We start from the raw sequence: 11,276 nt of genomic DNA on the forward strand, positions 1-11,276 counted from the left end.
GTTTAATAAGGTTTTGATGTTTAGCTCTGCTCAATTTTGAAGTGTTTTGAAGTGTTTAAATCTGTTTAAGACTAATTAAGATTGTTTAAGACTGTTTAATAATGTTAATATGGTTTAATAAGGTTTTGATATATAACTCTGCTGAATTTTGAAGCATTTAAGGGTGTTGAAGACTGCTTAAGACTGTATAATAATGTTTAATAAGGTTTTGATGTTTAACTCCGCTCAATTTTGAAGTGTTTAGAAGTGTTTAGGACTGTATTATAATGTCTAATAAAGTGTAATAAGGTTTTGATGTTTAACTCTGCTCAGTTTTAAAGTGTTTACGACCGTTTAAGTCTGTTTATTAATGTTTAATGAGGTTTTGATGTTTAACTCTATTCAATTTTGAAGTGTTTCGAAGTGTTTAAGACTATTTAATAACGCTTAATAAGGTTTAATAAGGTTTTGATGTTTAACTCTGCTCAATTTGGAAGTGTTTAGAAGTGTTTAAGACTGTTTGAGACTGTATAAGTCTGTTTTATAATGTTTAATAATGTCTAATAAGGTTTTAATGTTTAACTCTGTTTAATTTTGTAGTAGGTAAAAGTGTTTAAGACTGTATAAGAATTTTTATATTATGTTGGAAAATTTCTAATAAGGTTTTGATGTTTAACACTGCTCAATTTTGAAGTGTTTAGAAGTTTTTAAACTGTTTAAGACTGTATAAGACTGTTTTATAATGTTTAATAATGTTTAATATGGTTTTGATGTTTTACTCCTCTCAATTTAGAAGTGGTTAAAAGTGTTTAAGACTGTTAAAGACTGTTTAATAATGTTTAATAAGGTTTAATTAGGTTTTGTTGCTTCACTCTGCTCAATTTTTAAGTAGTTAAAAGTGTGTGAGGCTGTTTATAATGTTATAAGACTGTTTTATAATGTTTAATAAGGTTTTGATGTTTAACTCTGCTCAATTTTGAAGTGTTTAGAAGTGTTCAAGACTCTTTAAGACTGTTCAACAATGTTTAAGTTAAAGCTAAGAACCAAAGTTTGCGCAACACAAATGGGACAATCTGCTTTAGAGTAGGTGCAATGAAGTTGGTATGACTTTAATAAAACGTAAACTAAACAATCGAAGCGTATCTAAGAATTCATATAATTAGGTTACTGAACAGTTTCTCTTGCGGTTACAAAAAGGGGAAAGTGTTTAGCTTTATTAACAACAACGTCAATGCACAATAAAAGGTGGAACCGGTTGTCAAGAATATCGCAAAAACCAAGTAAGGAGGGAATACTTTTCTTTTTTTTTTAGATGTTGCGTTAAGGTGGACCAAGCCAATAAATTTGTCTCTTATGTGTCTATATAATAAACACAACGAAAAAATGCGGCTAGTGCCGATATTATAATTGTAATTGTAGGTTGTTGAGTTGTTGAAAATGATGTAAGGAAAAAAGTAAGCCTAAACACATTTAATACAACCCCTGTGACGTACATATAAATCTTAACTTACATTGTCATCACTCGTGCCCATGGAGGAGTTTATAATAAAATCGGGAGGAGCTATAGTTTCGACTAGCGAAACAGCCTCAGGCTTTATTTCAAATGGAATTTGAAGAATTTCGTAGTAATATAAATCCAGTTGCTGCGCCTCAAAGCAGCCTCTAATATAGAAAAGACCAGCATATTTACCGATTAAATGATAACTAAAGTAATTTCTGCAAAACATGTCTCTGCTTGCATTCCGACAATTCGCAAAAACTTGAAGCAAACATAGTGAAGGACTCGCCGCAATACGTTAAAAATATATTTTTCACAACAAAACTAATACTTTGAACGGAAAGCTTACTTCTCCATAAACGATAGCTACCATTTGCGCATTGAAACCTTGCATTTCATTGTAAGTATGAAAGGAGTTCAACCTAATTCAGTAAGATACATATTACGCCTGACAACTCTTTCCAATTGATAGGCACATAATCAATTTAGAGTTACCGAGAGAAAAATAAAACAAATAGAATGAAAGTGAAGTCACCAAAAACTTACTTTCAGTTTCCATAACTTCTAAAAGTTTACGTTCCTTGGTTTTTTCTAATAATAACCATTCCATATCGTTGGTGCGAGTAGAGAATTTTTCTCAAAATTTATTCTTTGCTTTCGAAATTGATCAGCCAAATGTTGGGTTAGAGTATTGTTCTCGCTTTCTCATGTGCAATTTGTATCATTTTCGTTACGCAAATCGCCTAGGCGGACGCATTTCAAATAATACAACGTAAAAATAAAGTTTAAAAAGATGTAATTTTTCAAGAATTCGTCTACGTATCTTTTCTTGCTTATTTTGTTTGTTTTTTAAATGTACGGTATACGTTAAAGACACACTGAATTCTTCTCAAAGGTTAATAACCTGATAACTGGTAAATTTCTTTATGAGTGCATCCATTGCTTTTAATGTATTCGACGTCGTCAGTTGATGAACGAATAAAGATTTTACATGGCCATAGATATGTAGGAAAAACATAATTTCTGATAGGACTAAATAAAGAGAGATCTTAAGATTACTTTTAATAAATAATAGAAAAAAATTTCATATATTTTTCTCTTTTTGATATCTCTACAAATAAGTGATACCGCTGCATAACTAGGTATTTGATTGTTTGCTCCTCCATTTTCGTCGTGTAGTTCTCCAAGGACGATGATGGCGGTGAATGTATTTTGATAACTTTTTCATTTGAAACATTGGTGCAATATATAGTAATCAAACTATCTTCTATCATTTTCTATAATTTTTTTCTATTTCTCTGACAACATGGCGACACCGTGTTTTTTGGCAGTGATCGATTTTTCGTACATCTTCAGCATTTGGAAACCGTGTGCCAGCCAAGTCGTGCTGCATCGATCTGAACAAGTGGTGATCAAAAGGCATTTTGTTGGATGAATATGCTAGGAGCACCTGGGCTGTCCATTTGAGTTCCAACGGTGTATCCTATACAACTCTTGCCATGTGTGACCGAGCGTTGTCATGCAAGAGGATGACTTTACGTCTGTTAACTGTTATTGCTTGTCTTTCTTCAAACAATGCATCGTTCAATTTGTTCAATTGACGTCTGGACTGAAAAATTGAAACAAAAATCGACAATTGGAATGTGATGGTGCAGCATCTTCATAGGCTTCTACACGTGTTTGAGTGGTTTTGGCAACAGATTTTTTCAAATCAAACAATAAAAGTAATAAATATCGAAATAGCAATTTTGAGTGTTCCATGATTACCGTCTGTACACACTGAATAACTCAATAATACTAAATAAAAAGCTGTTTTTTAAACAAAGAAAGGTCAAAATCATCGAATTTAACCTCTGTGCACATTAATACTTTGCTTACTTTAGCATTTTCCCTAATAGATATCGGTGGAATATATTCTGGGGAATCAACCACGTAAAAAAAAAAAAACGGTTAACGAGTTTCAAGGTCGAAATGGATATTAGCGTAAAATATATTAAATAAAGATAAATTATTCCTACAATATCATTTTTTTTATTTATCACAAGTGGCTTCAATTTCAAGTAAAAAATTTGGCCTGTGTTGATACACCACGTTTTTCTTCCTTTCTCTAAAAATTTTTTTTTTTTAAATAAATTTATCTTATTACCTCAACCAACTGGGCTAATAATGTTTGAAATTAAAAATTGCGAAACGAAAAATTGCGATTCTCAACGAAGAGGAAGTAAATTTAACTTTAAAATATATATCAAAAACACATAATAGTACAAATTGCATGCCTACAGCCGAAAGTTGTTTATATTTATAAAACACTATATATAATTTATAAATATAAATAGTCCAGTATAACCAATTTCACCGTCTTGAACTCTGCAAAATGTTCTTGACTGAACGTAATGAACGCCGAATAGCTGAAACCTGCTTGGTTTACCGTATCGTTTTAGTTGTTACAATAAAAAACTCACACCAAAAAAACTAACACCAAAAAAACTTAGACCAAAAACACTTTATTAAGGTGATGTTTTGGGCATTCTCCAGTATGCAGGCTTCTGTAAAGAGTATGCTGTATTTCCAAAACGGGTGAATAACTGTACTAAGCGAAATGGTGTAGGGTATCTAACTATCGGCCTTGTTCGACTACAATGTTCTTACTTGTTTTTGATTAATTAATATTCAGTATTAACAAGTAAGAAAATTGTATTCTGCTCCGACCCCATCTTCATCGTTATTCTAAAAAAGGCCAAATGGGGAAAAACTGTTTTTTTCTATTTTTATAGAGCAAAGGAGGAAATATACACCCTGTATTGAGTGTACCCTGTTTATGAGTGACGAGCAAAAAACCCGGAAAGTAAGAATATCCTGAGTTTTGATTGCATTGTGGACGTCTTCTTTGCCCGATCTGGACCATCTTCAAATTCTTTAAAATTTTTGTTCGTGTTATCTTGGTTTTCGTGAAAAAGAGAATCTTTATCACAGGTACGACGAAGTTAAACAGACGAATAGACGGATGGACGGACATACTTAGGTACATTCCGAAGTTGACATTGGTAAAGAATGTATATACTCCATGGTGTTTTTGAAACTTGCTTCTGGGCATCATAAAGGGTTTGGTAGAAAACAGAAATTTTGGTACACTGTGACAACGGGTAGGCATGGCCGATTTTTCCGATTTTTTTGCATACAAAAACATCACTCATAAAATATAGGTTTACGTTTTTATAGGTTTACCCGCTGCAGTTTGTGTGTAATGCGCAAAAAACAATTGGTCCCCTTTGGAAAATCGTTTACTTGGGATTGTGGGCTTGTTCCACGACCGATTTGGCCCATTTTTAATGCCGATCCGCATACAAGAATTTCCAATGTTTCTGCAAGGTTTGAACTCGACTGCTGCATTTAATTAATTTTGAGTACTACGGTCTCATGAGCAACTAATAACGAATCATGTAACCATTAATTGCTGCAATTGAACCGGGAAGTGCTGGTAACTTGTTTATAATATTGAAAATTCTTCGCGGTTTTTTCCGCCGGATGCTCTTCATATCTGTATATCGGGAAACACTCACCTGATTTTCACATGCGCTTAAAGACAAGCCGATAAAATTTTGCAACTGGTGGAGGAAGACCGATACGCAAGCTTTCAGGAAATAGCGGAGGCACTAAACATCAGTCACATGACAGTTTGGAATCATTTGAATACAGTAGGCTACAAGAAGAAATTCGAAAGAAGACCAAAAAATCGAGGAAAGACTTGTTATATCACCCATTATTTTGTCGGTGATTGCCAATGCATTTATGGATCGCAGTACAGTGGGTGCGTTGTTGGTGTCAATTTAGGTAGTTACGAGTCTATTGGACGGAAATTTTATGCGCAAACAAGAGGGTGGAAAGAAAATACCGGAATCATTTGCAAAGCTACGTCAGGTATAAAGATGCGGATTGCTCGTAGTAGTTTTACTGATGCACATCTTTTTAGGGTTTCAATTCAAAATTAGGTCTGATGCGCATAGATTTTAATGAACTCCATTCCATTAAAGAATTAGTACAATCTTACAATGAATTTGCTGAAGAGGGTGGTTCTGTGAAGATTTACAAACCGTCGGCAAGAACATTGCAAGACAATCTGTGAAGAACTTCGTAGCCTCATTGAAAGTATATCACACTAGGTAGTTTACGATTGCGCCGCTGCCGTTTAGATAATGTTGTCAAAGGCGTTTAGACGAATTAGACGAATGCTTACATTTGCACAAGGCACATCCCGAGGAATTAGCTAATACCGAGAAAATGAGCAAATATTTTATGAAAAAGCATTTGCGAATATACAAGTAGTCGCTTGTGATAATTAATATTCGTTATTATTGCTTTATATTTAAGTTAATAATTTAAAAAAAGCGTGTTTACTTATTTATTTGCATTTCCCCGGGTCTCGTGTTCAATCACACAAAAACTGTTAGTTTCTGTCATATTGCATTTTGCCTTTTCTCCCTTTCTATGCATATGCATCGTAATGGGTCGATTAGTCCTGTTTTATCTTAGCACCCACTCCTGCTAAAGTCGTTTGAAAATGGACACGATCCGCATTTAAATCTGCCTAAAATTGTTGACTTACATTTTAGAGGAAACATATAAAAGATCACTGTGAACACAATCCATATTCGTAATGATGGATGTTAAAAATTTGAGTTGTAGGTTCTTATTATTCTTATTATACTTCTTATTATTTACTTTTAGTAAGTAGTAGCGAAGTAACGCGTCATTAAAAACTGTTTACGCGGTTAATCGTTCAACAAACGCAGAATTTCGACGCGCGTCCAAGATTTAGCAAAAAAGCAAAACGAAATCAAAATTTTTTCTAAAACTACGTAAATATTTAATGCATAATATAAAAATAAATTTTTGTTATTTTTTCCTAGAAATTACAATACATGGAAAAGGACATTGCACAAAAGGAAATTAAAGGAGCTGATGGAATTTGAACATCTTGGGGAAATCAAGTATATACATACATATATCGAGCGAAAGATCGCGATATCCTAAAATGAAACAACGCTAAGGTTCAGATTGTATTTCCTGAAAAAAGCAAAAACCTAAGACAAACCGTCAGTTTGTCGCCCTTTATATGTTGAACTTTTCTTTGAGACAAATGAAACGTTGCGCGTCGATCAAGTTTAAGCTCTCCTACAACATTGGTAGTAGAAATATATATATATCAATACGTTTCTGGATGACTGCAGATGTAAAAATTCCATGAATTTTTTTTAGACTCAAATGAGTGGCAGTTGCACTGCGTGTCGCAAAAGTCCTTCAGACGAAGATTTTTCGCTCTAGCATTGCCTTTTTAATATCTTACTAATATTAGTTCATTTTTAATAGTTAAATGTAACCTGATTAACTTCATTGGAACTATTATTCTACAACTTATCCTTTCATCCCAAAAAAATTACCAAAAATATGCTTTTTTTCTATGTTTTCACGTGCAATTGATTATTACTTGTTTTTTACAGGAAAATTTGAACGCTTGAAGTGTCGAATATCACTGGCTATTAGTTAAAGAACAAGAAGACAAGTTAGAAGAAATCCATAAAAAACTGGACAAATATGAAGGAAAAGGGAGCAAGCCTAATAAATTGATACACAATAAAGATGAAGTTAATAGCATCTTGACGCAGAAAATTGCGTACGTATATTATAAAAAACTTCTGTAGGAAGAAGAAATTTAAGTATCTTATTAAAAATTATGACTTTTTATTTTTACAAAGCCATATACTTCAATACTTTGAAACGTTTAAAATAAAAACAAAGATTACTCTGATGTCAATCAATCGTTACGAAAAATACAATGTCAAATCTACGAAATTATTAGAAAGCGTTCAGAAATTGATATGAAAATGGAATCATTGCTTTAATAGCATTTTCATATCTAGTAGAAGTCATAATGAAATTGTTTTTCAGTTTCATTTCAGTTTGACGCAACTTACTAGGATTATTTTTCGGTTCGGTACAACTTCATGGAATTATTTTTCAGTTTCATTTCAGTTTGACGCAATTTCCTGGGATTATTTTTGGTTTGGTACAACTTCATGGAATTATTTTTCAGTTTCATTTCAGTTTGACACAACTTCCTGAGTTTTTCGATGCATTGAGAAAAACACTGGTGAAGTATGATGATCTAAGCATTTTATTTCTATTCGGTGCTGTTATTATTACATATTCGCGTCTATTTCTCTTGTTTTGATTTTCGTTTTCAGGAAACGTGACGAAGAACTGAGTATATGTCAGCAAGAACTACAATTATTATTATTTATTATTATTATTTTAATTTTAGACTAATGAAATAAATTCTTAGACTAAAAAAATACATTGAGCACTAGCAAAACAGGCGATCGGCTCTAATTTAAATAAATGTACATTAGATAATGAGCTTAGTAGTATTAATAAAGTAATATATTGAATTGATATTCTGTTCTGAAGCTGATTGTAGAATGTTCAAAGGGTTAATCATCTCAAATGCAATACTTCTAGCCAAGGAATAGTTGACACAGTCGCAGAGAATGTGCTTTATAGTAAGAGTTTGTCCACAACAGCACATTGGGAAAGAAGACTTCTTCAGGATCCATTGGTGAGTTACAATTGTATGACCAAGTCTAATTCTCGAAAATGTTTGGATCTTGGTTTTCTCAACGTTTGTTGGATGTAAAGGTAGAGGTAATTGAGGGTTAATGGAAGAGTAGTGTTGATGATGGTATTGTAAATTTCCTTCTGCAATTTTCTCTTTAATTTTTCTTCCAATGTATCTTTGAAGATCCAACTTTTCCATGACATCATCCATAATTAGAGGAGCAGAAGCAGCGTACTTTGCCGCTCGATCAGCCTGCTCATTTCCCAGTAAACCTATGTGACTTGTGTAACGTTTCGGGAATTCAACCTATGCACGGATGTTGTTGTTTAATTTTTACCATTTTTTCGCATGTTTTCCGGCCTGGGTCGTCGGTTGGGGGGTGCCCAAATATAAGGTATTCAGATACGTAATAGGTTCTTGCCTCGCTACAATATTCCATTATTTTAAATAAAACATGCTTACTATGAAATTTTGAAAACTTTTGACTAATTTAATCCATGCCCTGACCACATTGCTTCTACCTCGCCTCTCCGCCATCCACAGGAAGTCTTACCAGTGTTTTACCTTTTAATAAGAACACATTTCTTTTCTTTCCTTTTCAACGAATGTGTTGTAATGTTTTAATTCCATATTTCAAAACCAAAATTTTCCAAAAAAAAGAACAATGGTTAATCATCAATCTTATCAAAAACTTATAACGATTTAGTTCAATTTCGAAACCAAAATGTTCAAAAGGAACAATGGTTATTAATCAATTTTATCAAAATCTTGCAATGATTTAATTCAATATTGCAAACCCAAAATGTTCAAAATGAACAATGGTTATTAACCAATCTTATCAAGACTTATAACGATTTAGTTCAATATTTCCAATACAAAATTTTCGCTTTGGACAAGGGTTAATAATCAATTTTATAAGATAACTTACCAAAAATACCAACCACGTCGATGCGCATCGCCATAGCTGCAAGGTATATTAACAACTTATAAGTTCTAAAATTATCGCAAAAAAAAGAATGATTAATATTATGGAAATGATACTCAAACGAAATGTCAATGATTGCTTCCCTCATAGAGATGCCACGCACCAACCGGTGCGAGGAAGAGTGCTCCTTTGACGTTATATTGGTTCTCTCGCGTTCTTCACTCCTTCTGGTACATTAGCTGGTCGATTTATCTTCCTTTCTTCCTATTTTTACTTCTTATTTTTCCTTTTTGCTTCAGGCTCTTCTTTTTTTCTTGTTATAAAAAAATTTAGAGAACTCTTTTATCGTTTCCTTGTTCTTCAAAAAAAATAGCTATCTTTTCGTTAATAGTCGCGATGGCACAGCAAAACAAGGATTTTTAATTTCTCCCAAAAAAAATTTACACGTCAAAAAATCTGCGGTACGCCATCTTTTTTTTCTTTCTTCTTCTCAAACCGAATCATGTAGAGCCAAACGATAATATAGAAACCAAAATGATTTGTAGTTTTTGTTGTTGTTTTACACCAAAGTCACAAGTTTTTCTGCACATGTCATTTTAGGCCAGAATTCATGAAATTAATTGAAATATTTCCATCGATATATGGTTACATGGAAGTGAAATTTTTCCCTTTAAATATTATTATAATTTCTTAATAACACTGTTAAAGTTTCTTTTTAAAATTTTTCTAAAAACCACAGAAAGTAAAAAAGCAACCGACTCGCCGCCATTATCCAGAACTTTATTTTCTTTCCGAGTTGCCAAAGTTTTTTCTTTTTCTTCCCCCGCTTGTCGCTTTTCCTAAGTTTCCAAATTTGCCTTTTCCTTTTTTTTCCCCCACTACAGTGTCTGTTACACTTGGTACCCATAACATATTAATTTTTCCGTCGGGTGTAGTAATTATATACCTTAATTTGTTGATGGTGTTCCATCTCGAAGTCGAAGGGTTCCGAATAGCTTGTAATACAGACAAACTGTCGGTAACAATGACGGTTTTGAGTTTGTTTTTATGGGCAAAGTTCGCAGCGTGAAGGATAGCTCTGGCTTCGGTTGTGAAAGTTGAAGTACTTTCGTGAAATATTTGACCAGAAGATTTTGAGCCGTCTGTGTAGTGTAAAAAAGATTCCAACCAGTACTTTCCAATACTTGGGTTTTTTCAGCTATTAGATTCCTGAAGACGTATTTTGGAGTATCTTCTTTCTTGTGTATAGACAGTGAGATGTCAAAAGAGCAGTCTTTCAAAATCCAGGGAGATTTAACACCAAAACAGCGGGAAATTTTTAAGGGAATGCTCAATTCCTTTGCGACGCACAAACAATGGTCAATTGCAGAAGATGACTTTGGAATTTTCTGCGCAATAATAATCTTTCTTACGTCATCACCGAGAATGGATTTCTTTGAATTAAAAAGCTTGGGGACTATTTTAGCTTTTAACTCATACAGTCTATTTTCTAAAGTTGGGAGACCAGTTTCAATTGTAATATTATTTATGGGCGTCGTCCGAAAAGCATAACAACTTGCTCTGACGGCTTGGTGATAGACCGGTTTAAGGATGTTGATATTAGATTTGCAGCTATTGCCATAAGTTATCAAAACATAGTCAATCTTGCTTAACACAAGCATTTTGGTAAGATAAGCAATAGTGTTAATATGCGCATGGCTTCTCCAAGCAACGTACTGTATGAAATTCACCCTTGTTAAAATAAAAGTTTTTAACCGAAGACAGTGTGCTTTCCAACGATATTTGTTGTAAAACGTGAGCCCGAGAATATGTAGCGTCTGCACATTTAGTACTGGTAAGTCATTAATATGCATCAGTAGGTTTTCTGCATCGCACATTTGTTTTCGTGCAAATGTGCATTATTTTTGATTTTTGTATAGAAATTTTAGCACCTGACGAGTTTGCCCATGTGGAGATCTCTCGTCCAATAGATTCGAGGATGTTGATTGCTTTCGTGTTGTCTTTTTCTTTTGTAAAAATGTATACATCGTCCGCGTAGAGACAATGTTCCACTCTTGGTACACGGCAAAGAATTTGCTCTATCCCGCTTGAAACCAACTTGTTGCTTTGTAATTAGGTACTTGGACTCAAGAAACCAAGATAATCTAGATGCCATAATCTTCTCTAATACCTTTGAGAGGTAAGATAAAAGAGAGATTGGGCGATAGTCCGATGCGATGGAAGCATTTTTTGACTTTGGAATTGGAACAACTGTAGCCAGT

General features: G+C 33.5%; 1 long non-coding RNA gene across 1 annotated transcript; it reads right to left on the bottom strand.

The window, feature by feature from the left end:
* Positions 1–8,416: 8,416 nt before the first annotated feature.
* Positions 8,417–9,187, bottom strand: LOC119640355. The gene is made up of 3 exons (XR_005247658.1): positions 9,132–9,187; positions 9,019–9,054; positions 8,417–8,654 (listed from the first exon to the last, which is right to left on the bottom strand). It is a non-coding gene; the product is annotated as an uncharacterized LOC119640355 (long non-coding RNA).
* Between the last annotated feature and the right edge of the window lie 2,089 nt (positions 9,188–11,276).

The sequence above is a fragment of the Glossina fuscipes genome, unplaced genomic scaffold (genome assembly GCF_014805625.2).
Source record: "Glossina fuscipes isolate IAEA_lab_2018 unplaced genomic scaffold, Yale_Gfus_2 121, whole genome shotgun sequence".
Lineage (NCBI taxonomy): Eukaryota > Metazoa > Arthropoda > Insecta > Diptera > Glossinidae > Glossina > Glossina fuscipes.